This window comes from Tupaia chinensis, unplaced genomic scaffold (assembly GCF_000334495.1).
Source record: "Tupaia chinensis unplaced genomic scaffold, TupChi_1.0 Scaffold000422_1, whole genome shotgun sequence".
NCBI lineage: Eukaryota > Metazoa > Chordata > Mammalia > Scandentia > Tupaiidae > Tupaia > Tupaia belangeri.
The window spans coordinates 45,620-73,070 of record NW_006159927.1 but is presented as its reverse complement, the minus strand read 5'-3'; the positions used below and the strand labels follow the sequence as shown (position 1 = coordinate 73,070).

General features: G+C 45.2%; 1 long non-coding RNA gene and 1 pseudogene across 2 annotated transcripts in view; both read left to right on the top strand.

Moving 5' to 3' along the window:
* The first annotated feature begins 5,190 nt into the window (after window positions 1–5,190).
* On the top strand, window positions 5,191–6,166 carry LOC102483392 (elongation factor Tu, mitochondrial pseudogene; annotated as a pseudogene).
* A 12,225-nt stretch (window positions 6,167–18,391) lies between these two features.
* LOC114008957 (uncharacterized) overlaps window positions 18,392–27,451 on the top strand; it is a 52,005-nt gene continuing 42,945 nt past the window's right edge. For both annotated transcript variants that reach the window (XR_003550444.1, XR_003550445.1), the window contains exon 1: window positions 18,392–18,535. This is a non-coding gene — a long non-coding RNA (uncharacterized LOC114008957). The remainder of the gene's footprint in view (window positions 18,536–27,451) is intronic.

The window sequence follows — 27,451 nt, the reverse complement described above, 5'->3', positions numbered from 1 at the left end:
CCGTAGGACACCTAGTCCCCTCTGTGATAAGATGATGAGGGAAGCCAGGCTTGGCTAGCAAAGGATGCCTCCTGTGAATATCTGGAAGGGATGCTCAAGAACACCGTCGGGAACCAGCAGTTAGCGTAATGGCTATGTCGCTGGACTCCCACATAGTCGACCGCGGTTTGTGTCCCGGACCCGGTGGCTTAAAACTCATGCTGGGCATGTTGATGTGTGTGCCCAAGATCCCGAGAGGAGAATGGAGGAGAAGGGATTGTGGTGTGACCATTCCCCCTGGGGGGTGATTTCTCGCTTTCTGTCTCTATGTCTCTCTCTGTCTGTCTGGCGAGCGCACGAGCCCTATAGCAAAAATCTCTCCAAAAAAAAAAAAAAAAAAAGAACACCACTGTGAGAGCTGGCTGAAGCATTTTTCCACAGGTTCAGGACCATGTCACAGCTTCTTCTCCCTGTCCTGCCTATCACATTTGCAGATACATGCCACAAACCATCTTGGGGAAAAGGCCTACAGGCAGTCACCCATGTTGCATGCACTACCTCCTTCTGCTTCCAGCCACAGGAACCAGAGCCCCCAGTACATCCTTCTCACAAGGCCAAAGCTGTGGCTGGGTCACATGAGAGGCCCAGTTCAGATCCTGGACCAATATAAACATGCCAGGCCCACATACCTGGGAAAACGAAGCAGGATCACAACCGCAGAAGCCTATCAAAAGTACCAGTTCTCTCTCTCTCTCTCTTTCCTTCATCTTTCTGCTTCCTCTCTAACTCCCTCTCTCAAAAAAAAGAAATATATATATATCCACTAAAAAAATGTCAGAATATCTAAATGGATTCAGTAAAGTCATTGGATGCAAGACCAACATACAAAAATCAGTAGGGTTTCTATGCACCAATAATAAACTAGCTGAAAATAAAGATATCAGGAAAGCAATCTCATTTACAATAGCTACGAAAGAAACAAGGAAAACAACCAGTAATAAAGTTGTCCAAGGAGATAAAATAATTCTATAATAAAAACTATGAAACACTTACTAAAGAAATCGAAGACACAATTGAAAAGACATCTCATATTTAGGGATTAGATTAGATTAGATTAACATTCCTAAAATACAAATATTACCAAAGCAATCTAAAAATTCTATGCAATTCCTATCAAAATACCAATAACATTCTTCACACAAATACAAAAAATAATCATAAAATCTGTATGAACCACAAACAAATCCTGAAGAGCCAAAGCAATCTTGAGCAAAGTGAATTCAGCTGGAGTTATCACATTATATCAAAATATCAAAATATAGCGTAAAGCTGTAATAACTAAGATGGTGTGGTACTGGCATTCCACATATGAGTCAGCTTATTCAGTATTTGTCTTTTTATGTCTGGCTTATTTCACTTCTCTTGATAGAATCTTTCTACAATATATGCATAGATCAAAATGCACTCATTTCTCAATTAAAAATAAATTAATTCAAAAAGGAAATCCTACTATTTTTGACAACATGAATGAACTCATGAGGACATTATGCTAAGTGAAATAAATCAGTTAAACATGGCACTTACATGAGGTATTCATATAGAACATGTAGAAACAGTCTAGTGGTGGTTTCCAGAAAGTGGGAGAGAAATTAATGAGGAGTTGCTAAATTTCCAACTATTTAAGGTAGTTAAGTCCCAGAGATTTGCTGTATAATTTTCTTCCTGCATTAGCAATATCGTAGTATACACTTATGTATAGTTTTGCATACATTTGTTAAAAGGGTAGATTTCACAGTAAATATTTTTACCACCACAATGAAAATGCAGTCCTTAGAGCAAAATTAGAGGGATACTTTTTTGGAATGACTGAATGATTTACATTGGATTGTGGTGGTTGCACAACTCTTTAGATTTGCAAATTATTGAGCAGGTGGCGTGATGGTTAAGATGTTGGGCTCCCACATGGCCAACTCCAGAGTTAGAACCCTGGATCTAGTGGCTTTAAAATTATGCCAGGGAACCAGCAGTGGCATAATGGCTATGTCGCTGGACTCCCATATGGTCGACCGTGGTTCAAGTCTCCGACTCAGTGGCTTAAACTCACCCTGGGCACGTGTGCACACATGCCCAAGATCCCGAGAGGAGAATAGAGGAGAAGGAATTGTGGCTTGGCCATCCCCCGTGGGGAGTGATTTCTTGCTTTCTGTCTCTCTGTCACTCTCTTTCTGTTGAGTGCACACACTCTATAGCAAAAACCTCTCAAAATAAATAAAATAAAATTATACCAGAAGTGTGTGCCCAAAGTCTTGAGAGGAAACGAAGAGGGATGATTTTTTTCACTTTCCTCTCTCTGATAAAATTATACCAGAAGTGTGTCCCCAAAGTCCTGAGAGGAAACGAAGAGGAGGGATTGGGGCATGGCCATCTCCTCTGAGGGATGATTTTTTTCACTTTCCTCTCTCTGTTTCTCTCCAGCAAGCACACATACTCAATGGCAAAAATATAAAAAAACAGAACAAAACAAAACAACAACAGAAAAACAAAAACAGAACAATGAGCTATTACCAGAAGTGTGTCCCCAAAGTCCTGAGAGGAAACGAAGAGGAGGGATTGGGGCATGGCCATCTCCTCTGAGGGATGATTTTTTTCACTTTCCTCTCTCTGTTTCTCTCCAGCAAGCACACATACTCAATGGCAAAAATATAAAAAAACAGAACAAAACAAAACAACAACAGAAAAACAAAAACAGAACAATGAGCTATTTTTTAAAAGCTGAACATTACTACCTATAAATTATGGCCCAATAAGGTTGGCCCAGAATCTCTACATGAAGAGCAAATAAAAACATGTCTTTATTAAAAGGACATGCATATAAATAGCCACAGTATCTTTATCCTTAAAAGTTATTTGAAATAATCCAACTAGTCATAAAATATATTGTGATATACTCATTCAGTGTCAAATTACTCAAACATGATAGAGTGAACTGCTTGTTCATAAAGAAACGTGCATGCATATCAAAAAGACTATTTTGGGAAAAAGAGGCAGACATCAAAGTGCATATTGTTTAGTATTACGATGTTCAGGAACTGGTGAAACTGATTATGTTAATGGAAATTAAAACAGAGGCTGGATATAGTCATGGTAGATGAGTTTTGATTAAACAGTTTCTCAGAGTATTTGCTATTGTAATGAAATGATTATAATTCACATATTAATAGGGTGTTTGATGCTATAGAGAGGTATAAAATCTTAAGAGTTTGTCAAGTCCTACACTCAAGATTGTCATATTTCACAATATTTTTATTTTGTGTTGCTACAAAAGCAACAGGATAGACATAAGAATTAGGTATTAATGGAAATAAGCATATTTAATTTTTCAAATCCACCCCACATAACAACCATATAACTGGCTAATCCAGAATGCCAGTTGCTGGTTGGTTTCTAGGTGGAATGTGGGGATAGTCCCTGGGGTTTGTTGTGGCTGCTGGATCCGCAGTCACTAGGCAGGGCCTTGTGGTGGCTGCAGGGCCGTGGAGGGGTTGTGATCCTCTGTGGAGCTTGGCTTTGAGCTGATATTTGGGCAGCTGGATGAGGTGGTGAAGGAGCCGTTGCCCAGTAACCTGAGTCCACAGCTCACTTTTTACAACCTCCAGGGGGAGGCATTGGAGTGTCCACCTCTCATGTGTTTACTGGGCCTCCTGTTTCTGTTCAGACTGGTTCAGTCTGTCAAAAGTCGACTTTATGTAAGACGGAAAGAGCAAATTGCAGAAACACTGGCTGTATGTATTGAAGAGAAATGTCTACTCATCAGCAAGCTTAGCGCTGCTACAAAGGAGCATGCAGGAACTGAGTCATCTTTAGAGAATGCCAGGAAAGAGAAAGAGTCTTTAAATATCCCCTGCCTTATCGGAGATTACAGAAAGGCAAAGAGGATCAACTGGATGCTGAGGGAGGAATTAAGTTTCGTGGCTCAAGAACTGAAGCAGAAGAGTTCCAAATGCTCAAAACAAGAAGAGGAGATGGCGGAGATGCTAAATTCGTTCGAGTTCCTGGAAGACGTCACAATCACCACATCACAAGGAGTTTTTGCAAACCTGCCAGGAGACCAAGGACCAGCCCTGATGGTTTTTTCTCCAAGGATTGTGAACCCGGGTCCTAATGCAGCATCATTCCCTCCCCTCACTCAGTCCTCCCGAGCTGCAAGGCTCCTACATTCATCCACCTTGACTCCATATGAAAGTCAGTGAGGCCAGTGGAGCCTGGGGAGCCCCTTCTCCAAGGACTAGAATCTCCCAACCATCACCTCCTGGAAATAGCAGTGAGAGTCTGCATGGCTGACTTCTCCAAATGAAAGAATACACAAAGAAATGTTGGACTTCCATCCTCTTCACAGAATGTTTGGGTTATTGCTTATACATTACCAGAAAACTGGTATACTTAAGAGACTAACCTCAGGGCCAGCAGATGGCTTAATGGTTATGTCACTAGACTCCCACATGACCGACCACGGTACGAGTCCCAGACCTGGTGGCTTGAAACTCACGTGGGCACGTGTGGGTGTGTGCCCTAAATCCCAATAAAATGGAGGTGAAGGGATTGTGGCATGGCCATGGGCCCTGGGGAATGATTTCTCACTTTCTGTCTCTCTCTCCAGCAAGTACATGCACCCTAAAGCAAAAATCTCTCTCAAAAAAAAAAAAAAAAGACTAACTTCTAACTTAAATGGAAACATTTTTTTCAAGACTATTTTATAAATATGCTAATTTTATAAGTAAATGATTTGTAGTTTATCATCTTTATAAATATTGTATTATAACTTGAAAAAATAGAAACAGATCAGTGACACTTTTAGAAGTTGCTAGTAATGTTCTTTTTCATTTTTAAAACTATTTTTAAAATTTGCCAGATGGCACATGTACTCACCAGGGAGAGACCAATAGAGAGAGAGAGAAAGACAAAGGGAAAGTAGGAAAGCTCCCCCATGGGGCATGGTCACACCACAATCCATTCTCCTCCATTTCTCCCACCTTTTAGGATTTTGGACACACTCGTATATGTACCTGGCATGTTTTATGAGCCACCAGTTCCAGGATTCAGACCACACAGTCAGCCATGTGGGATCCAGCCACATTTACCACCATGTCACTGGCTGGCCCAAAAGTTACTAATTCTCATTAACATTCTCTTTAAAAATAATATTGATGCCCAGGTCACATGGATTATGTTAAGAATACGATCATGGGCACTGCACCCCTTGATGACTGCATCTTGGTGGTGGTAGCCAACGATGGCCCCATGCTCCAGACCCAAGAGCACTTATTGCTGGCTAAGCAGATCTGGGTAGAGCGTGTTGTGGTGTATGTGAACAAGGCTGACACTGTCAAGGACACGGAAATGGTGGAGCTCGTCAAGCTGGAGATTTGAGAGCTGCTCAATGACTTCGGCTACAAAGGGGAGGAGACCACAGTCATCATTGGCTCTGCTCACTGTGCCCTTGAGCAACGTGACCCTGAACAAGGTCTGAAGTCTGTGCAGAAGTTATGGGACACTGTGGAAATGTACATCCCAGTGCCCTCCCGGGACCTGGAGAAGCCTGTCATGCTGCCTGTAGATTCGGTTTACTCTATTCCTGGCTGGGGCACTGTGGTGACAGATATACTAGCGTGTGATATTTTGAAGGAGGGAGGTGAGTGTGAGTTCCTGGAACACAGCAAGAACATTCACACTGTGGTGACAGGTATTGAGATGTGCCACAAGGGCCTGGAGAGAGCAGAGGCAGGAGATAACCTTAGGGTGCTAGTCCAAGGCTTGAAGCCAGAAGACCTGAGGTGTAGCCTGGTCATGGTCAAACCAGGGTCTATCCAGCCCCATCAGAAGGTGGATGCCCAGGTTTACATTCTCAGCAAGGAGGAGAGTGGCTGTCACAAACCCTTTTATCCCATTTCATGCCTGTCATGTTTTCCCTCACCTGGGACATGGCCTGTCGTGTGCTATCCTGCCTCCAGGGAAGGAGCTTGCCATGCCTGGGGAAGACTTGAAGCTCAACCTAATCTTGAGGCAGCCGATGATCTTAGAGAAGGGCTAGCGCTCCACTCTGCGAGATGGCAACTGGACCAATGGCACTGACCGTGTCACTGACACGCCGGCCATGACTGAGAAAGACAAGAACCTGAAATGGAGCTGAGTCTGGACCTCTGCTCAGGTTATTGCATTGAGGACCGCCCTGGCCAGTGTTCCCTCCTGCTCCTGTGCACCCACAGGGCCCACACTGCAGCCCAGTGGAGCGCAGCTAGACGGACATTTCCCCCTAGGCAGAGGGGTAGCCTGCCAGGTAAGCAGGCCAATAAACTTTCCTGTGAAGAGTCAACTAAAATAATGATAATAATAATAATGGATAATATTAAAATAAAATTAATTACTTAAAAAGAAAAAAGCAAGATTCTGGAGCCAGTCTGCCTGGACTCATATCCCAGCTCTGTGACTTCTTAGCTGTATGACTCTGAGCAAGTTGCTTAACCTCTCCGTGCCTCAATTTTCTTATCTGTAAAAGGCAGGAAATAATATTACCTCCTTTGTAAAAGTATTATGCATAGTCAATAAATTAAGACGTGTGGAGCAGTGCTTGATTGGATCCCACACGCTTCACTGGGGGTGATCCCACACGCTTCACTGGGGTTCTAAGTCCTGCTGTGGGCTTCACACTGGGCTCATCTGCATGCCTAGAATCTTGACAAGGGAAATAAAAGAAAAAGGATTGCTTCGTAGCCAGTCCCCACTGGGAAGTTCTCTGATAGGCTGGCCATATAGTGCAGTGGTTAACTGCATTCAGAGTCGGATCCCACGTGGCCAACCATGATTTGAATCCTAGACCCAGTGGCTTGAAAACTATACTGGGCATGTCTGTGTGTGTTTTCAAAGTCCTGACAGAAAGGAGAAATGGAGGTAAAGGAATCATGATATGACCATGCCCCTTTGGGTGGTATTTGTGCTCACTCACTCTCTTTCTCTCTCTGCCTCTGGCAATTAAAAAAAAAAATGGGACCAGGAGATGGTGTAGTGGTTACGTCACTGGACTCCCATGTAGTCAACAGTGGTTCGCATCCTGGACCTGACAACTTAAAACTCATGTCAGGTACGTGCGCATGTGTGCCCAAAATCCCTGAAGTAGAATAGAGGAGAAGGGATTTGCAGCATTGTCATCCACCCCTTGCCCCCTCCCCCGGGCTTTCTGTCTCTCTGTCTCTCTCTGTCTCTCCAGCAAATGCACATGCTCTATAGCAAAAATCTCTCTCTCAAAAAATAAAAGCATATTAAGACACCAAAAATAGACAATAATCTCTTTAAACAAAATGAAAAACAGTGCTTGGTACATCAGAGGCCTTCATTTTAATGAATATGTATTACTTTTATAATGAAAACAAATTAAAGTTATTTTTAAATGAGAATATGTTCTAATTAGAAAAATCAAGTAACTGAAAAGCCATTAGCCCAGTCCCCCTGGAGAGCTGTCCTGGGGACTCTAGAGTGAGCCTTTCACTGTGCAAGCCCTACACTCAGCTCAGGCAGACCAAGCCCCCAAAAGGACGTAGAAGCCCCTTGCTGCTCCCTGCCCAGGCCTCACCACTTGTTTCCAAACACCAGGACTAGCTGATGTCAACTAGCTTTGTAGGTAAAGAACAAATATTTAGCAGATGAAAAGGAAAAAGTGTTCGATTCATTCTTTAGACATTTCCTGGGTGCCAGTTACTTGTGATCTACTTGGCTAGGTAACCACTGATCACTGATGAGCGCCTACTGTGTGCTGGTCACTTAATTATCTCACAAAAACTCGTGTGAACACCCTACAAGGCAGTCACAACTGTATCCCCATTTTACAAAGGAGAAATTGAAATTCAGAGGATTGAGTGACTTGTCCCAAATCCCAAAGCTGGTTAAGTGACAGGGCCAGCCTTGTCCAGAAGTGACTTGACCCCTGCTGCCCTCTGAGACTTTACTGCCTTCTCTGCCAAGGGTTTGCTGAGCCTTATCTCTGCTGCAGTAGTCAGTCAGTCATTCCGAGGACTCTGCAAAACAAAGGCAGTTGGGCAGTGAAGATGTGCATGCAAGTGCGTGCTCACGCACACACACGCACACACACACACACACACACACATACTCACATGCTCAGCCCTACTTTCTGGCTTTCTCTACAAAGTAACATTATTTGGGAAGAAACTGAGCATTGAAGAACGCCAGGCAGGCATTCCAGGGCAGTCAGCCAGCTTCTTCTTGGTCTTGGGCAGAGCACTCACAGATGCCTGCAGGAAAGGAAAAGGCTTCTGGGCTGTCCTTCTCCAGGGGACCCACCGTGCTCTGCTAGGAATGCCCAGGTGAGAGTCCTCACCCCACCAAGCAGAGAGCATGGGCTCTGCAGCTTCCTTCCGCATCTCTCTTCACACACCTACTGGACACCAGGTGGCTCTGCTCACAGCGCCAGCCTCAGCCTGTACCTCTGCCAACCGGGAGCTGAGGGCTTTTGCCTAATTGTACCCTCGAAACTCCCACTGTGGCAGCAGTAATGCAACATTCTGTGATGCTCAGGCTACCTGGGAGGGTCCTAGGTTTGCTTTCTGAGATCTCCCTGTGCACCTGGCTGTGCCGTGTGCCTGTGATCCTGGCTGACTGAGGTTGAGGGTGTAACTACACTATGAAGACCCTGCTGCAGGTGCTTGTCTCCCTCTCTTTCTCTTTCTATCTCGCTCTCTCGGAGGAAATAATAAACTTAAAAAAAAATAGACCCTGAGAGGTAATCAGAGCTCCCAGACAGAAACACTTCTCCCCTATACCCTGCACCCACAAAGAACAATCCCCAGCTCACAGACGGTGCACCTGGAAAAGGATGGCTGTCTCCTCACTCATCCCAGCATCATTCATTCCTCCAGTCTGAATTCAGAACCTATCTTCTCTTTCCTTCATCCACTGTTCCTTCTCTCTCTCTCTCTCTCTCTCTCTCTCTTTTTTAAGAGAGTGAGAGAGATTTTTCTAAGGGGCATCTGTGCTCGCTGGAGAGACAGAAAGTGAGAAATCATTCCCAAAGGGGCATGGCCATGCCACAGTCCCTTCTCCCCCATTATCTTCTTGAGATTTTGGGTATGCATGCCCAGTGTGAGTTTTTTTTTTTTAAAGAATTATTTTATTTTAACTTTATATGTATATACATACACACACACATACACACACACACACACACACACACACACACACTCGGTGTGAGCTTTAAACTGCCGAGGCTGGGACTCAAACTGCAATCGATTATGTGGGAGTCCAACGACGTAACCATTATGCCATCTGCTGGTCCTGCTCCTTCTTTTTGAAGCAGGAAATAGGCTTGCTTCACCTCTGAGTTCCCCACAGTCTCCAGCCATAGAAAGTACCTAATAAATCCAAGTGCTGAATAAAAGTTGGTTTTGAGTATGTTAATGGCTTCATGAAATAATTTGAAAATGAATTTATCTACAATAAGACTCATTTGAAAGGAACTGGTTGATGAGTGGTTACATGCTTTGGGTTATGGTGGAGAATTTCAAAAGTCTACTTTTGAGACTGCGCTCTACCCTGATCAGGTTTGGTCTCTGGCTGGAGGTGAATCACAACCTTTCCGCATCTCGGTTTCCTCAGCTGTAGAAAATTGTCAGTCTGTATGGGCCAGAGGGTGGAGCAGCCATAACGTTCAGTGCTCTGCAAGGCTGACTCACAGGCGTAGGTTTTCATCCAGAGACCTCCCTCAACAGGCCAGGCACATGTGTGACCATAATCCAGGGCTGTCTGAGGTTGGGGTGGATTATGATATTAGGAACCCGTTGGGGGTGTTTTTGAGTCTCTCTCTCTCTCATGGAATAAACTTTAATTAAAAAAAAAAATACGAGTGGTCAGCAGGTGGTGTGGTGGTTAAAGGCATTCAACTTTCACATGACCGACCACGGTTCAAGTCCCGGATCTTGTTCTCTCTCTCTCTCTCTCTCTCTCTCTCTCTCTCACACACACACACACACACACACACACTCTAGTCAAATTGAAAATAATAATGATAATAAATAAAATTAAATAAATAGTTCTTTTTAAATTTTTTTAAGTACATGATGGAGGTGCTCTGCACTTCTGACAGGTTGCATAGAGGGAAAAGGAGAGGGTCGTGGCACGTGGACGCGGTGTGAGGAGCTGTCTGTATTCAGTTTCTCATCCACTCCGAAGCATAATGATGGATACGTGCCTGGGGGCAGGAGAGAGTCTTGTTTGATCCCCATCCTTGGCCCAATTGGAAAGCCATGTTTTCAGACTAAAGGGAGCCAAATACCCAGGAAAAGAGCTTTGAAATCCAGAAGTCTCACCCTATCCTAGAAGTCTGTTTTATTTCCCAGAAGCCTCAACTCCCTTCTGGAAAGTCTAAGGCAGGGAAAAGACAAGAAACCTTCCAGCGTGGGTGACAGGTGTCTGCAGGGGAACTTTTAATTTGGACAGTAGCCTGCCAGCCACGTCCAAAGCTCTGAGGTCATTTCCCCTGATACCAGAGACTTGCACCTGCTGGAATCCTTGGGGGATTAGAATGCCTGGAGTGCCCCAGATCTGGAGCCTTGTAGCCTGGTGCCTGGGAAAGAGGCCTGGGAGGAGCAGAAGGCCTCTGGATACTAGAGCTCAAGACTTGCTGCATGGGCGGGAGGCACCAAGGACCAGGAGTGAGGAGGGTTCCGAGCGGCCCAGCCCCTGCCTGTGCCCTACAAGATTAACCTTGGGACCAAAAGCATGTACCTGGCAAGGAGGAAAACAAACCCCTTCTGAAGACCTCAGAGGTCCTGAGACGGGATCCAGTCCCCTTATTGCTGACTCCACCAGCAGTTGCTGAGGGATGAAGCAGGAATCACAGACTCTGACAGGAGGGGTCCCCAGGGCACCATGCAAAGCCAGCCCTTGGCAGGTGTCTGGGACTCTGGCCATGACCAGGACCCTCCAGGGTCAGCGGTCTCAACCAGGAGCCAATAGCTTCTCTGAGAAATGACTAACTTGAAAGCATGCAGGCTGCTTCCTGCAATTCTCAGAGAAAGGTCAGAGCTGCTAGAAGAACTCAGGAGAAAGCCCACAGTCACATGAAGTCTTTGGACTTGAGTTTCCTTTACAATAAAATGAGGATAATCAACAACATCCGCTGAGCTCCCAGAGTGATTGTTAGGATATTTGAGATAACGTCGAGAGAGGGGTTAGTAAGTTGTAAGGGGGAGTTCAAGGCTGGCCATTGTCTTATAAATTCAAGAACCGGGGGAGAAGGGTCAGGTGGTCCCTCCATTCATATATATATATAAACAAACTCTATGAATAAACTTATTATTTCCTATATAGTCTAAAAGATTATTTATAACCTGATTTTTTAAGAATTATTTTATTTATTATTAATTTTTAATTTGACCACAGAAAGACAGAGAGAGGGTGGGGGAAAAAATGAGAAAGCAAGCTACCAGATCCAGGACTCCAACCGCAATCAGCCATGTGGGAGTTGGGTGCCTTAACCACCACACCACCTGCCAGCCCCTATGATCTGTTAATAACCAGCTCAACCAGAGGGGATTATGGTGGTACTTAACTCACTCTTTTGTTCATTGTTATTTTCTTTTATGCAACACTTGGATGCTTTTTAGAAACAAAGTGGGTTCTGGCCTACACTTGTACGGGAGGATACCACAACACTAGCTTCTTCAGAGGGTCAGGATGACTCAGCTTGTCTCAACTCCTCCAAGCAAATGAGCCAGGGCCTGTTAGAGTGGCCTCCTTGGGCCTCTGTTTCACAGTAAAAACCTTTCAAAGGAATCTCCCAGAGAAGCCCAGTGTAGAAACAGAAGGGGGAGGCAGCTTGCACAGTGGAAAGGACTCAGATTCTGACACCGGAGACCTGAGGCTATGTGGCCTTAGACAACCCCTCAGCCTCAAACTCTTTCTGAATTGGGATCCCAGTACTCGGCCCACAGGGTAGTCATAATAATTCCACGTCATTTCTCCTTAAGCAGTGCCTTAGCACATGGCAAATGCCTCAAAATTGTTAGCAATTATTTCAGTGTTTTTAAACAAAATAAATAAAAGCAGAACTCTAGTGAAAAGGATGTTATGCTTCCCTGACTCTCTGCAATAGCCCTGACAGAACATCCAGAGAACCTCAAGCTCCAGAGGACAGAGTCTGGAAAGCTCTAGTGGACAGAGGGGCACTGAGCTGGGGCAAGAGGTGGTGTTCCCAGGCCCAGCTCAGCACCAGCAAACTGTGTGGCCTTGGGTAGATCACCTTCTCTTCGTATGCCTCCACGTGTCCAAAAAACATACATCAGTGGTTCTCAGTGGGAGGTCTGAAAATTTGGTCAGGGAGATGAGCAGATTTTGGTTTGTCACAATGACGGTTGAATGGTTTCTCCTGGTCAAACTTTCTATGACAGTCAGGCACCACGTGTAAAGGTGTTTCAGTTGACAACAAATGGTGATCTTATGAGCACGTAGGCTATACTAATAGCCTAGATGTCAAATATGCAATATTATCTAGGTTTGTGTAAGCACACTTTGTGATGTTTGCACAACAGCGAAATTGCCTGAATGATCCATTTCTCAGAAAGTATCCCCATCATTATGTGACATATGACTGTATTTCTCCAGGGAGCCTTGCAAACAGCCATGGAACCCATTTTACATACCTGTCATGTGAGTGCATATAAACGCCAGGTACTCATAAAAGTTTTTGTTCTGTGTTTCCTAGCATTGCCACACCTCTGCAAGTCAAGGAGAGATGCATTCTGATTGGTTCAGTACTTTACTAAGAGATTTCAAAAATCAAACCACCAATGGAAACATAGCTCATGGTATTTGATTTACTTAGCATCATGTTATCAAAAAGTAAAAAGAATGTGGGACCAGCAGTTAGTGTAATGGCTATGCTGCTGGACTTCCATGCAGTTGACCATGGCTCGAGTTCCGGACCTGGTGGCTTAAACTCATGCCGGGTGCATGTGCATGCATGCCCAAGATCCTGAGAGGAGAATGGAGGAGAAGGGATTGTGGCGTGGCCATCCGCCCTGGGGGGTGATTTCTCTCTGTCTCTCTGTCTCTCTCTGTCTTTCTGGCAAGCAACATGCACCCTATAGCAAAAAATCCTCTCAAAAAAAAAAAAAGTGAAAATAATGTGAAGTAATGCATATGTTAGCCCGAATTAGTTGTTTCACAATGTACAATATATAGTATTTTCCCCTTATCCACAGTTTTAATTTGCAGTTTAGTTTTCTGCAGTTTCAGCTGTTTGCAGTAAAGTGCAGTAGAGTACAAAAGATAGATTAGGGGCCAGCCTGATAGTACAGTGGTTAAGTGTGGAAGCTGAATTCCACATGGCCAAAAAGAGCTAAAGTTACAGCCTCAGCAGCTTGAAAACATGCCAACGTTAGGACCAGCAGTTGGCGTAATGGCTATGTTGCTGAACTCTCATGTAGTCAACCGTCGTTCGAGACCCGGACTTGGTGGCTTAAACTCACATTGGGCATGCGTGCGTGCATGCCCAAGATCCTGAGAGGAGAATAGAGGGAAAGGGATTGCAGCATGGCTATCCCCCCTCCGGGGGGGGGGGGGGTTTTTTTCGTTCTCGCTTTCTGACTCTCTGTCTCTCTCTGTATTTCTGGTGAGCGCATGCGCACTATAGCATAAACCTCTCAAAAAAAGAAAACATGCCAATGTGTACCTGCCCATGATCCTGAAGGGATGGAGAATTGGAGGAAAAAGGACTACAGTATAACCAGATCCTATTAAGTGTCTTCTTTCTCTCTTCTTTCTCTCTCTCTCTCTCACACACACACACATGCATGTGTATACCACATACACTCTGGCATTTTAAAAAAGATTTTCAAAGAGAGAGCACATTCTCATAACTTTTATTATAGGGTATTGTTATAACTGTTCTCTTTAATATTGTTGTTCATCTTTTACTGTGCCCAATTTATCAATGAAACTTTATTATTGGTATCTATGTGGTGGTGGTGGGGGGGTCCTTCAGAAAGTTCATGGAAAATGCATATTACAAAAATATTGTGCATGGAATTCAAAATTTCGGCACCAAAATAAACTAATATTTTACAAACCAGCAAATAGCATCGTGGTTACATTGCTGGACTCCCATGTAGTTGACCACAGTTTGAGTCCCAGACCCAGTGGTTTAAACTCACACCAGGCACATGTGCATGCATGCCCAAGATCCTGAGAAGAGAGGGGAGGAGAAGGGACTGCGGCGTGGCCATCTCCCCTGGAGGGTGATTTCTCACTTTTTGTCTCTCTGTCTCTCTCTGTCTCTCTGGCGAGTACACACACCCTATAGCAAAAATCTCTCTAAAATAAAAATCAACTTATATTTTAATTCCACTTTTTCCCCCTACTTTTTTCCTTTTTCTACACACACACAACAGAGAGAGAAAAAAAAGCATTCCCAATGGGGCACGGACATGCCACAATCCTTTTTCCTCTATTTCTCCACTCCCGGGACTGGCAGTTAGTGTGATGGCTTTGTCGCTGGACTCCCACATAGTCAACCGTGGTTCGCATCCCGGACCCGGTGGCTTAAAACTCACGCCAGGCGCATGTGCATGCGTGCCCAAGATCTCAAGAGGAGAATGGAGAAGAAGGGATTGTGGTGTGGCCATCCCCCCTGGGGGGTGATTTCTTGCTTTCTGTCTCTCTGTCTCTCTCTGCCTGTCTGGCGAGCACACACGCCCTATAGCAAAAACCTCTCAAAAAAAAAATATATATATATATATTTCTCCACTCCCTCAGGATTTGGGACACACATGCAAACATGCCCAGCATGTTTTTAAAGCCACCAGGGCTGGGATTTGAACTGTGGTTAATCATGGGAGAGTTGGTTTCCTCTACACATTGCTAGCCTGCTGTGCTATGGGGCTAGCCCCACAAACTTTGAGAGTCACCTCATATAGGAAAAAACATAATATATACAGGGTTCAGTACTGTTTGCGTTTTCATACAACCACTGGGGATTTTAGAATGTGTTTCTTCTGGACAAGGGAAGGACTATTGAAAATATTTCAAAACTTGTCACACATCATAAATATATAAAATTTTTGCTAATTAGAAAAATGAACCAAAAAAGAAAAGAAAAAAATTATATTATAAAACAACACAGATTTATGATTCTTCATAGAGTGGAAGCATTGATTTAATTAATTCTACTGGTTTAGTTGACTCAGGACACTTACATAGCTAAAAGTACAACTTTTTTCTAGAGATTTTTGCTCTAGGGCATGTGTACTTGCTGAAGAGGCAGAGAGAGACAGAAAGTGAGAAATCACCCTCCAGGGGTAATGGCCCCACCACAGTCCCTTCTGCCCCACTGTATCTTGGGATTCAGGGCACATGCGTGCATGCTCCCACCGTGAGTTTCAAGCCACCAGATCTGGGACTTGTACTGCAGTGGGACCACGCGGGAGTCCAGTGCCTTAACTACTAAGTCATCTGCCAGACTCAAAGCATAACTTTTTAAATTATGTCATTATAGGGACCAGTAGTTGGTGTAATGGCTGTGTCACTGGACTCCCATGTAGTCGACTGCAGTTCGAGTCCTGGACCTGGTGGCTTAAAACTCACACTGGGCACATATACATGTGTGCCCAAGATCCCGAGAGAAGAATGGAGGAGAAGGGATTGCAGCATGGCCATCCCCCCTGGGGAGTGATTTCTCACTTTCTGTCTCTCTGTCTCTGTCGTTCTGGGAAGCACATGTGCCCTATAGCAAGAACTTCTCAAAAAAAAAATAATAATATGTCGTTATAAATTGATTTTTGAAAGTTTTTTGCTTTTTTTGTTGTTGGTGTGTGTTTGTTTGTTTTTTGCCATAGGGTGTGTGTGCTCGCCAGAGAGAAGTAGAGAGAGACAGTGAGAGGTAAAGTGAATCATCCCCTGGAGGGATGGCCATGCCACAGTTCCTTCTCCATTCTCCTCCTAGGATCTTGGGCACACATGTATATGTGCCCAGTGTGAGTTTTAAGCCACCAGGTCCAGGACTCAAACTGCCATCAGCCATATGGGAGTCCAACACCTTAACCTCTATGCCACCTGCTGCCACTCTTTTTGTTTGTTTGTTTGCTATAGGGCATGTAAGCTTGCCAGAGAGAAATGTGTGTGGGGTGGGGAAGAAAGTGAGAAATCACTGCCCGGGGTGGGGGGGGGAATGGCCACATCATAGTCCCTTCTCTATTCTCCTCTTGAGATTTTGGGCACAAATGCCCAGATACCTGGTTTGATTTTCAGGTCTCTTGTTCCAGGACTCAAGATAGCACAGTTGGTCCAGTGCCTCCAATCTCCACACAACCTGCTGGCCCAATGAGCTGCTTCTTTTCATAAACATAATACATCTAGGCTAGTTATGTTATATATATTATTCCAGAATGGTAAAGGGGGTTTTCAAAATATTTGTTATAAGAAAAGGGGCATTGACAATTACAGCATATTATGGGAGGAGGCTAAAAAAAGCAGCAGTGTTGGGACTATGGGTTGAGAACCTGGGCTGATAGTCACATGCTAGATTTCACATATGAAATCTCAGCCTCTCTGCTTGTCAGTGGGGTTCAGGAGCCCTCCTCCAACAAAGACCCTGTACTGGGGCCAGCAATGTAGAGGCAGACCCAGTTGGCCTCTCACAAAGCCTCTCAAGCCTGAGGCTCCAAAACCACAGATTTACCGGCTGAGAAAATCCCTTGTTAACCTTAAGTCAACACACCATACGAAGAGCCTTCTGATGATATTATTGGCTTCCAGGCAGATTCGTCAAGCCACTCAGACAGCGTCTGCCAGGCATCACTCAAGTTCTGGTGGCCAAGGAAACCTCAGCTGTTGAAGCTGTGACCTCACCGGCTATCAGCATCCCTCCCAGCCCTCACATTCTAGGACGAGGGTTTCAAAAGTTGATCCTACTCTGTCTGAAGGATAGTGAGAACTGTAAGTCCAACATGGATGTATAAATGCAGAAGTTCTAAGAACTCCTATTTATTTATTTATTTATTTGCCATAGAGTGCATGTGCTCACTGGCTAGAGATCAGGAGGAAGTTCCCCCCCTCCTGGGGGGATAGCCATGCCACGGTCCCTTCTCCTCTCAGGATTTTGGGCATGCTTGTATACACACCTGACGTGTTTCTCAAGCTGCTGGGTCCAGATCCCCCTGACCACACAGTCAGCCATGTGAAGTCCAGCTCCTTCAACCACCATGCCACTGCTGGCCCAGGTCTTCTTTCTTTGAAAAGTCATGTTGACATCATGACCTTTCTACTGGCTTTTTTTTATTAATATGATCTTGCATGCATAGTGGTTAAGGAGCTGGACTTCCTCACGGTTGACTGTGGTTCAAGTCCTGGAACCAGCAGCTTGAAGATCACACGAGGCATGTGTGTGTACGTGCCCAAAATCTCAAGGAAAGAATGGAGAAGGGATTGTGGCATGGCCATCCTCCCTGGCAGGGTATTTCTCACTTTCCCCTCTCACTATCTCTTTCTCTGGAGAGCACATGCTCCCTACGGCAAAAACCTTAAAGAAGACAAAACAAAGAAATCCTTGTGTTTTTAAATAATGGTAATGGTAAAGGAGTTCGGGTGTTTTCACAAATGCTCCCCCATCTCCCCCAGAGGGCAGGTGTGCTCACCAGAGATAGAGAAAAGGAGAAAGCATTCTCCAATGGGTGTGGTCACAGAGCAATCCCTTCTCTATTTCTCTGCTCTGTCAGAATTTGGGGCACACGCACACACACATATGCACACGCCTGGTATGGTTTTCCAAGCCAGTGGGCTAGGATTCAAATCACTTGGTCAGCCATGTGGGATCCAACGCCATTAATCACTAGGCCACTGGACTGGCCCACATCCTTTTGTTTGTTTTTAAGGTTTTTAAATTTTTTTTATTTTTTAAATTTCTTCCATAAGAGAGAAAGAGAGGCAGTAGTTCCAACAGATCTTAACGCCACGACTCACCTCCCAGTCTCAACCAGGCCCAGATTATGGGCATGTGCTTGGCCCATGTACTCAGGGAGACCATTGGATGTGAGTCCAGACGCTTCCCAGCCAGGGAAGCCTCACAGCATTGCAGCATTGCGTTCCACCACTGCGCCAGTGCAGGCCCCGATAAGCCTCTTCCATGTAGCAAGATGGTTAGATCCCTCTTGGATATCCTCTTTCTCCCATCCTAAGACCCAAAGGTTTTGTGATAGAAGGAAAAGACATGAAAATAGACAAGTTGGCTAACGTGGTGCAGGAGCCATGGCAGCACCTTGGGGCCCTGGCGCAGTGAGGTCACAGAAAAGGGTGTGGTTAGCTCCCCCTGGTTAAACGTCACAAAAGTGGTGATGCGAGTGCTGAGTCTCAGTCAATAGGGCTGCTTGCTGGGCAGATGGTGGGGTGGGAGGGCAGAAGATGGGCTTGGAGATATGAGTGAAGAGCATGCCAGTCCATCAATGTCTCTTCAAGAGGAGCCATGTCAGGCGATGAAGCTGAGCACTCAGCGGAAGCTCAGGTACTGGCAGGCCTTTGGGGAGTGGGGTGCAAACTAAGACCCGTCAACTCTAGCCTCTGAAACGATGCCCTTGGCTTCAAGATTTGAAATCCTCAACTGAACCTAAGTACGTGGGTGAGTCAGCAGGTAACCTGTTGGTGGGGCAGACACCATTCCAGGAGTAGGAAGCCCCCTACACACACACCTTGGAAAGCTCATTTGTACGATTGTGAGCCACTGTGGGTCCCCTAATGTGACCAGGGACCTGATGTTGAGTAGAATGCTCCCCAGGGACCATCAGGAAAATGCAAAAACAGCAAGTGTGCTGAGAATGTTGGTACCCACCTTCTGTAAGAGGAAGAATCTAGGAGAGAAGTTTCCCCTTCTGTCTCTGGAGTTTTGTTCACGGGAATAAACCGACAACAGGTGAACAGGAGAAACAGGTCTGTAAATGTATTAATGTGCACAGTGTGAGAATGATACGAAATTCGAGATAAAGAGGGCCCTGAAGACTGAGGCTTAAATAACCTCTTCATCAAGGAGAGCAAGATGCAGGGTTGGGTGGGGGAGATGAATGGACCCCTGTACTCAGACCATGGTCAGTGAACGATTCTCTTTGGGAGCTGGAGGGGACCAAGAAATGATGGGAAGGCGAGGGGGCAGAACTCCACAGGAACAAAGGTTGTCTTACACAGGTGAAGTTCTTTGGATAATTTCTTAGAGCTGCCCTCAGAAGAATCAGGAAAAGACTAGGGCCAGGGGGTGGTGCAGTGGTAATGCAGCTGGACCCACCTGGCAGAGGTCCTGAGTTCACATCCTGGTACCTCTCTGCACATGCCTTATGCCTGGGATCTTGGCGGGCTGAGATGGGATTGAGTCATATGTGAAGACACGTTGGGTTAGGAGTGCCTCTCTATCGCTCAGTCTCATGAAAAATAAACAAACTTTAAGAGAAACGCAGGACCAGTAAATGGCATAATGGTTATTTTACTGGACTCTCACATAACTGAATGTGGTTCGCGTCCCAGACCCAGCAGTTTAAAACTCACGCAGGGCATGTGTACATGTGTGCCCAAAAGCCTCAGAGGAAGATGGAGGAGAAGGGATTGCAGCGTGGCCATCCACTCCAGGGAGGTGATTTCTCACTTTCTGTCTTTCTGTCCTTCTGGCTAGTGTACCTACCCTATAGCAAAAATCTCTCTCTCAAAAAAAAGAGAGAGAGAGAAAAGAAAAGGGACAGTCTTTATGGGCATAGTGACAATTCTCTGGTTATTTGGTGAAATATCTGGGCAGGGGAGATGGGGAAGGGAGAGGTTAAGACAGTTGTGTTTCTTTGGGAAAAAAGTTCCCTTATCAGATCAATAAATTCCAGACAGAGCTCCTTCCAACACTTGAAGAAGGTGCGGGGTGGGCAATGAGACAAGGTTAGAGGGATCTGAATTCTGAGACAGCACCTAAGGTCTTGGCATAGCAAATCTCCAGTCTTTGGGGAACCATTTTCTCAGCTCTGGCACCATCTACAATGAGATAACAAACAAGACTCAGTCTGTAAGCTTGGGGGTTAGGGGAAGTTAAGGGGCTTCTTTTTTTAGAATTATTTATTTAATTTTGGTTACTATTGTTGGTATTCTTCAGTCTGGCCAGAAAGAGAGAAGGAGGGAGGGAGAGTGAAAAAGTAAGCTGCCAGGTCCAGGACTCGAACCTCAGTCAGCCATGTGGGAGTCCTGTGCCTTGACCACCATGCCACCTATGGCCCCTAATTAATGGACTTCTTATTGCAACAAAATGAGATCTTACTTTTTGTAGCTCAATTTGATTTTATTCTGAGTGCATTTTGCTGAGTAGCATCAATGTTATCCACACAACATGGGGTGCCCTCTCCACTCCTTGGAGCTGCCTCACACCTCTGGGGGACTTATCAAGGGCTCATTATGGAGGGCTCAGCATCCTGCCTGTCCGCACAGCTTGTGGTAGGACACCCTCCCCTCCCAGTGGAGGGATATCCTCTGCCTTTGACTACTCCCCATTATTTGTAGCTGCCTGGGGACCCCGCCTGTTCTCCGTAACTCACGCCTCCTTAGAAAAGAACACCTGGTGCTCTGATGGCTCCAGAGTCTAGTTGGGCATATCAACTCCAACCTCAGGGCACGAAGGCCAAAGGTCCCCCCTCAGGAGACCATCGATGTCATTTATGCCCCAACCCAAGGAATCCCATCTTCCCTGGGGAAGGGTGTTACTCTTACTCATTTTGCACTCTCCCTCTCCATCTGTAAGCAATTAGGTTAGTCCTTTCTATTTGCCCAAAGGCATAGGCTTTTGAAACTCCAAAGCCAGGAAAAGAATGTTTTCTTCCAACTTCATCACATCAAGTGACTCTGGGCTCAGCTATTTAAAGGGGATAAAAGGAGCCATGGTTGGGTCTGACTAATTCCTTAATGATTAAAACAAAACAAGGAAGCATACCAGAAAACCTCTGAACCACTGCTGTCACCCTGGCCTCCTGAGGTCTCTGGCAGGAGGTGGCCCTGCTGCACCTCGACTTCTCTGGGATGGGCATGGTCCCTCTGTGCTCACTCCAGTGCTCAGAGATTGTGTTTCATTGGCCAGTTCACTATGTGGCTTCTGTATCCGGAGATGATGGAAGATTACAAATGAGAAAAATGGCCTTGTCATTGGATCTAAAAATGAATCGGTATTGCAGGTTCATTTTTGACATTAAAAAAGTATCCTTCAACCACTCACAAACACTTTCTCCTCTAATTAGCTGTCATCTGTAGACTAACAGATTTTTCTATGCCTTTGCTTTTCTTTCAACACAAGTTTTAGAAATAGGAGCTGCTCTTGGAGATGTAAATGTTTGTGTTTAAGAGATCAGGTTCTGGGCCAGCTGGTGGTATGGTGGTTAAGGCAGCTGGGTCCAACGTGGCCGATGACAGAGTCTGAGTTCTGGATCTGGCCAATTGAAAAACACGCTGGTGGGATGAGCAGTTAGCATAATAGCTATGTCACTGAACTCCCATGTACCTGACTGTGGTTCGAGTCCCAGATCCAGTGGCTTAAACTCACGCCAGGCATGTGTGCATACGGGCCCAGGATCCCTGAAAGGAGAATGGAGGAGAAGGGATTACAGTGTGGCCACCCACCCTGGGGGGTGATTTCTCACTTTCTGTCTCTCTGTCTCTCTCTGTCTTTCTGGCGAGTGTACGCACCCTATAGCAAAAACCTCTTGGGGGTGTGGGGAGAGAAGGGATAGTGGTGTGGCCATGTTGGATCTGGTGTCTTCACCACCTGGCCACCAGCTGGCCCACAGCCCAGCTTTTTAGTCATCATCACCATCATTGCCTCTAATGTTTCTTCAGAACATTTATTACAAACCTATACCTCTTTTAAGTTTTTTAAATTAAATTTTATTTTTTTAATTTCTTCCATGACAGACAAATAGAGATGGGGGAGAGGCACCTTCAATAGGGTCCTCATACTGTGATCTACCCCCAGCCTCACCAGCCCAGATCACGGGCATTTGGCATCCTTTGGTAGGTTCTAAATGGTAGTGCTGGGCCAGTCAGTGGCATGGTGGTTAAGGCAGCTGGATTCCACATGGCTGACTTTGCAGTTCAAGTCCTGGATCCGGGAGCTTGAAAAACATACCAGGCATGTGTGTGTGCGTGCCCAAAATCCCAAGAAAAAAAAAATGGAGGAGCATATGTCCATATGAGTGAGACAGAAAGGAGATGAGAGAGGAGAGAGATGAGCACCCTCCACAGGATCTGATCCTGTCATTATCCACTTCCTCTAGTCTTCCAGCCCTTCAGATTTTGGGAACTCTTGCATATGTCTGGCATGTTTTAGTCCGACCAGGACTGAGATTCGACCTGTGGTTACCAGGTAGGTTGTGACTTCTGAGTGTTGCTCAGGCATTGCTGCTACACCATGGGGTTGGTCCTGGTGATAGATTTTCTACAACCATACACTGTTTACTTTCTTTTCTTGAATTTCTTAGCAAATTAGCAAAACAAAACCAAAAACCTACTGGAGGAAAGTTGGTCCAAACCTAAAATCTAAAAAAAAAACTCAAATAGACCATCAGCCTGTCAGTTGCCTTTCGCAGCTGAAGCTATGGCTGCTCGGAGTGAGATGAGCACCAGGATGGTGGGGGCAGTTCATTGGGCAAGCCAGGCTGATCTGGAAAGTACTCTTCCAGCCGTGCCCTCTGGGGATTCACTCTATTTTGAACATCATTATCCGATTTCCACATGATTTTATAAGATGTAGTGTAAATATTAGCCCAGGTACTTCTTTGCAAAATGAAGCCGTTTAATCTGATGAAATATGGTCCATGGTGACGGATGATGTTTGGACAAGCTGATTTCACACAAAGTCAACATTTATGGACTCCTGGAGCAGTTTCCTTTGCAAGCTCTATTTTAGAATCCCATTCTACTTAGTTCGAGTCTCCATTAGAGAGTCAGAGACAGAAATGGGAGACAGGAGACCATCTTAAGAAACTTGCAGGTTGAAAGATCAAAGAGACTCCTGGCTGAGTCAACCTTGGTGGCTTTCCCATGGCTCATTTGGCCCTCTGAGGTGGTCTCTCAGAGTTCACCTCCATCACCAAGCACTCTTGTTCTTCACCCACCTCAAGGGTGAACAGGGGAAGATCTTTCTTGCCAGATTCCTTCATAAAATATTCCTTGTTCCTTATACATCTTTTGCCAGGGACATTTGCTCTTTTATTAAAAAAAAAAAAAAAGTGAGGAAAGGAGCTGAAATGAGGCTGGGAGTCCTTACTTTCTATTCCACCTGTCCCTAGAGAAGAGACACCCCATGCTCTGCTCCCCAGATGATCACATCTGTCACAAGCATCAAGCCTGAGGCCGTGTGCCAGGGCGCGTCATTCTGCTGCTTAGGAAGCAAACTCTTGAGTGCCTCCTACTCAACCTCATCTTCCCCAAGCAGAGCCACCCAAGCTTATCCCTCTCATATCCAACACAGTGAAGACTAGGAACATTTTTTCTGAAATATTGCCTGTCTTCATTCTACTCCGGCTCCCCTGCCCTTTCACAATTTCTCCCATACCTTCATGCAAAACCCCTACTATGACCTGTGGTTACCAGGTAGGTTGTGACTTCTGAGTGTTGCTCAGGCATTGCTGCTACACCATGGGGTTGGTCCTGGTGATAGATTTTCTACAACCATACACTGTTTACTTTCTTTTCTTGAATTTCTTAGCAAATTAGCAAAACAAAACCAAAAACCTACTGGAGGAAAGTTGGTCCAAACCTAAAATCTAAAAAAAAAAACTCAAATAGACCATCAGCCTGTCAGTTGCCTTTCGCAGCTGAAGCTATGGCTGCTCGGAGTGAGATGAGCACCAGGATGGTGGGGGCAGTTCATTGGGCAAGCCAGGCTGATCTGGAAAGTACTCTTCCAGCCGTGCCCTCTGGGGATTCACTCTATTTTGAACATCATTATCCGATTTCCACATGATTTTATAAGATGTAGTGTAAATATTAGCCCAGGTACTTCTTTGCAAAATGAAGCCGTTTAATCTGATGAAATATGGTCCATGGTGACGGATGATGTTTGGACAAGCTGATTTCACACAAAGTCAACATTTATGGACTCCTGGAGCAGTTTCCTTTGCAAGCTCTATTTTAGAATCCCATTCTACTTAGTTCGAGTCTCCATTAGAGAGTCAGAGACAGAAATGGGAGACAGGAGACCATCTTAAGAAACTTGCAGGTTGAAAGATCAAAGAGACTCCTGGCTGAGTCAACCTTGGTGGCTTTCCCATGGCTCATTTGGCCCTCTGAGGTGGTCTCTCAGAGTTCACCTCCATCACCAAGCACTCTTGTTCTTCACCCACCTCAAGGGTGAACAGGGGAAGATCTTTCTTGCCAGATTCCTTCATAAAATATTCCTTGTTCCTTATACATCTTTTGCCAGGGACATTTGCTCTTTTATTAAAAAAAAAAAAAAAGTGAGGAAAGGAGCTGAAATGAGGCTGGGAGTCCTTACTTTCTATTCCACCTGTCCCTAGAGAAGAGACACCCCATGCTCTGCTCCCCAGATGATCACATCTGTCACAAGCATCAAGCCTGAGGCCGTGTGCCAGGGCGCGTCATTCTGCTGCTTAGGAAGCAAACTCTTGAGTGCCTCCTACTCAACCTCATCTTCCCCAAGCAGAGCCACCCAAGCTTATCCCTCTCATATCCAACACAGTGAAGACTAGGAACATTTTTTCTGAAATATTGCCTGTCTTCATTCTACTCCGGCTCCCCTGCCCTTTCACAATTTCTCCCATACCTTCATGCAAAACCCCTACTATCTTTTAAAAATCAGTTGTATATGGTATAATTTGTAGTATCTGAAAATTTACCCATTTGGGGGCCAGTAGGTGGTTAAGGTGCTGGAATTCCATATGGCCGACATGGCTGACCGTGGTTCAAGTCCTGGACCTGGCAGCTTAAAAACCATGCCAGGTTGGGGACCGGCAAGTGGCTTAGTGCTAAGGTGCTGGACACTCCCACATGGCCAACCATGGTTCGAGTTCCAGACCTGATGGCTTGCTTTCTCACTTTCCTCTCTCTCTCACCCTAGTTGCTTTCTCTCTCTCTCTCTCTCTCCCTCTCTCTCTTTCTCTCTTTCTGTGTGTGTCTCTCTGGTCAAATTAAAATAAATGAATGAATGAATAAATGAAATTGAATAAAATAATTAAAAGAAAAAACCATGCCAGGTGTGTGTGTTGGGGGGTGTCCAAAATCCCAGGAGGAGAATGGAAGAGAAGGGATTATGGCATGGTCATCCCTACTTGGGGGTTATTTGTCACTTTCCATCTTACTGTCTCTCTGTCTGTCTCTCCAGCGAGACCACCCATGCCCTATGACAAAAACCTTTAAAAAAAATTCACTCATTTTAAGAATTTAGCTTGGTATGTTTTAATAGCTACAGAATGTTACCACAACTACAGTTATGACACAGAGAACATTCTTGTCATCCAAAAAGATCCCCAGTGCCCTTGGCAGCCACTCCAGACCCCTGGTAATGCTGATCTTAGTGCTGTCCCTATAGTTTGCCTTTTCCAAGTTCTATGTAAAAGGAATCTTTTACATTAAAGAGATTTCTTTCTTTCTTTCTTTTTCTTTCTTTCTTTCTTCTTTCTTCTTTCTTTCTTTCTTTCTTTTTTTTTTTGAGAGGTTTTTGCTATAGGCGCGTGCGCTCGCCAGACAGACAGAGAGAGACATAGAGACAGAAAGCAAGAAATCACCCCCCCAGGGGGATGGTCATGCTGCAATCCCTTCTCTTCCACTCTCCTCTCGGGATCTTGGGCATGCACGCACACGCACCTGACGTGAGTTCTAAGCCACCGGGTCCGGGCCACGAACCACGATCGACTCCGTGGGAATCCAGCGACATAGCCATTACGCTAACTGCTGGTTCCAAGAGATTTCCTTTTTTGTGGTGATTTTTTTAGCATAATGTTTTTGAAGTCTATATAAGTTGTTGAATATATTATCAATTTATTTCTGGGCCAGCCCGTGATGTGGTGGTTAAGGCAGCTGGATCTCACATGGCGGACTTCACAATTTGAATATAGGACTCAAATAGACTCTGTGAACTGAAAAACTCACCTGGCACATGTGTGTGCTTGCCCAAAAACCCCAAAAGAGAGAAAAATAGAGAAGGGATTGTGGTGTGGCCATCCTCCATGGAGAAGGTGTTTCTCATTTTCCCTCTGTCTCTCTCTCTCTCTCTTTCTGTCGGTCTCTAACCAGCAAGTACACTCACCCTGTAGTAAAACTGGAAGAAGAGAAAGAGAGAGAGAGAGAGAGAAGCCTAGTGGTTAAGGGAGGCTAATCCCATATGGCTGACCACTTGGTTCAAATCCCAGTTGTGGCAGCTTGAAACACATTCCAGGCATGTGCGTGTGCCAGTCCAAGATCCTGACAGGATAGAGATATGAAGAAGACGGGATTTGGACATAACCATGCCCCATTCGGGTGTATGTTCTCCCTCTAACAATACACATGCCCTCTGGCAAACTTTTTTAAAAAGAGAGATTAGAAAGTGTTAGAACAATTTTAAAGGCCATTTAGCACCAGATAGTTTCCTCTTAATGCCATCAAATGATTGGAAAAGGTATTGAAAAGGGACCAGCTTCCTCACTGCCAGAAAAATTGTCATGTCTTGCAGGGTCTGTTTGCCACCTCCCTCAGCTCTCAGCTCAGGTACTCTGGCTTCGTGCCCCACAATCTGGGAAACACTTCTGTCAGGCTTTAACCAGGGTCAACTCTCAGTCTGCCCTCTTAGGTCACCTTCTCTCTGCAGTGCTTTTTTATTTCTCAACTCGTTTTATCTATATATATATTTTTTCCTCCCTTTGGAGAGGTTTTTTTCTATAGGGTGTGTGCACTTGCCAGAAAAAGAGAGAGACAGAGAAACAGAAAGTGAGAAATTACCCTCCAGGGAGGATGGCCACACCATAATCCCTTCTCTTCCATTCTCCTCTTGGGATCTTGGGCACATGCACACACACACACGCCCAGAGTAAGTTTAAGCCACCGGGTCTCAAACCGCGGTCAACTATGTGGGAGTCCAGTGACATAGCCATTACATCAACTGCTGGTCCCATTTCACCTATTAACCTTCCAGATCAATTCCCTGCCTTTCCGTTGCTCCACTCTGTACTACAAGAAGCTCCAAGATTTCCTTTCCAAGTGGCTTCCAGATAGCCTTGTGTAATGGGAGAAATTGGTGGGAGACTGAAATACAGTAGGAGGGGAGAACAGGGACATTTATTTCCTCTTGCTCTGCCTCTTTTTTTTGGAGAGATTTTTCACTATAGGGCACGTGTGCTCGCCAGACAGACAGAGAGAGACATAGAGACAGAAAGCGAGAAATCACCCCCCAGGGGGGATGGTCATGCCTCAATCTCTT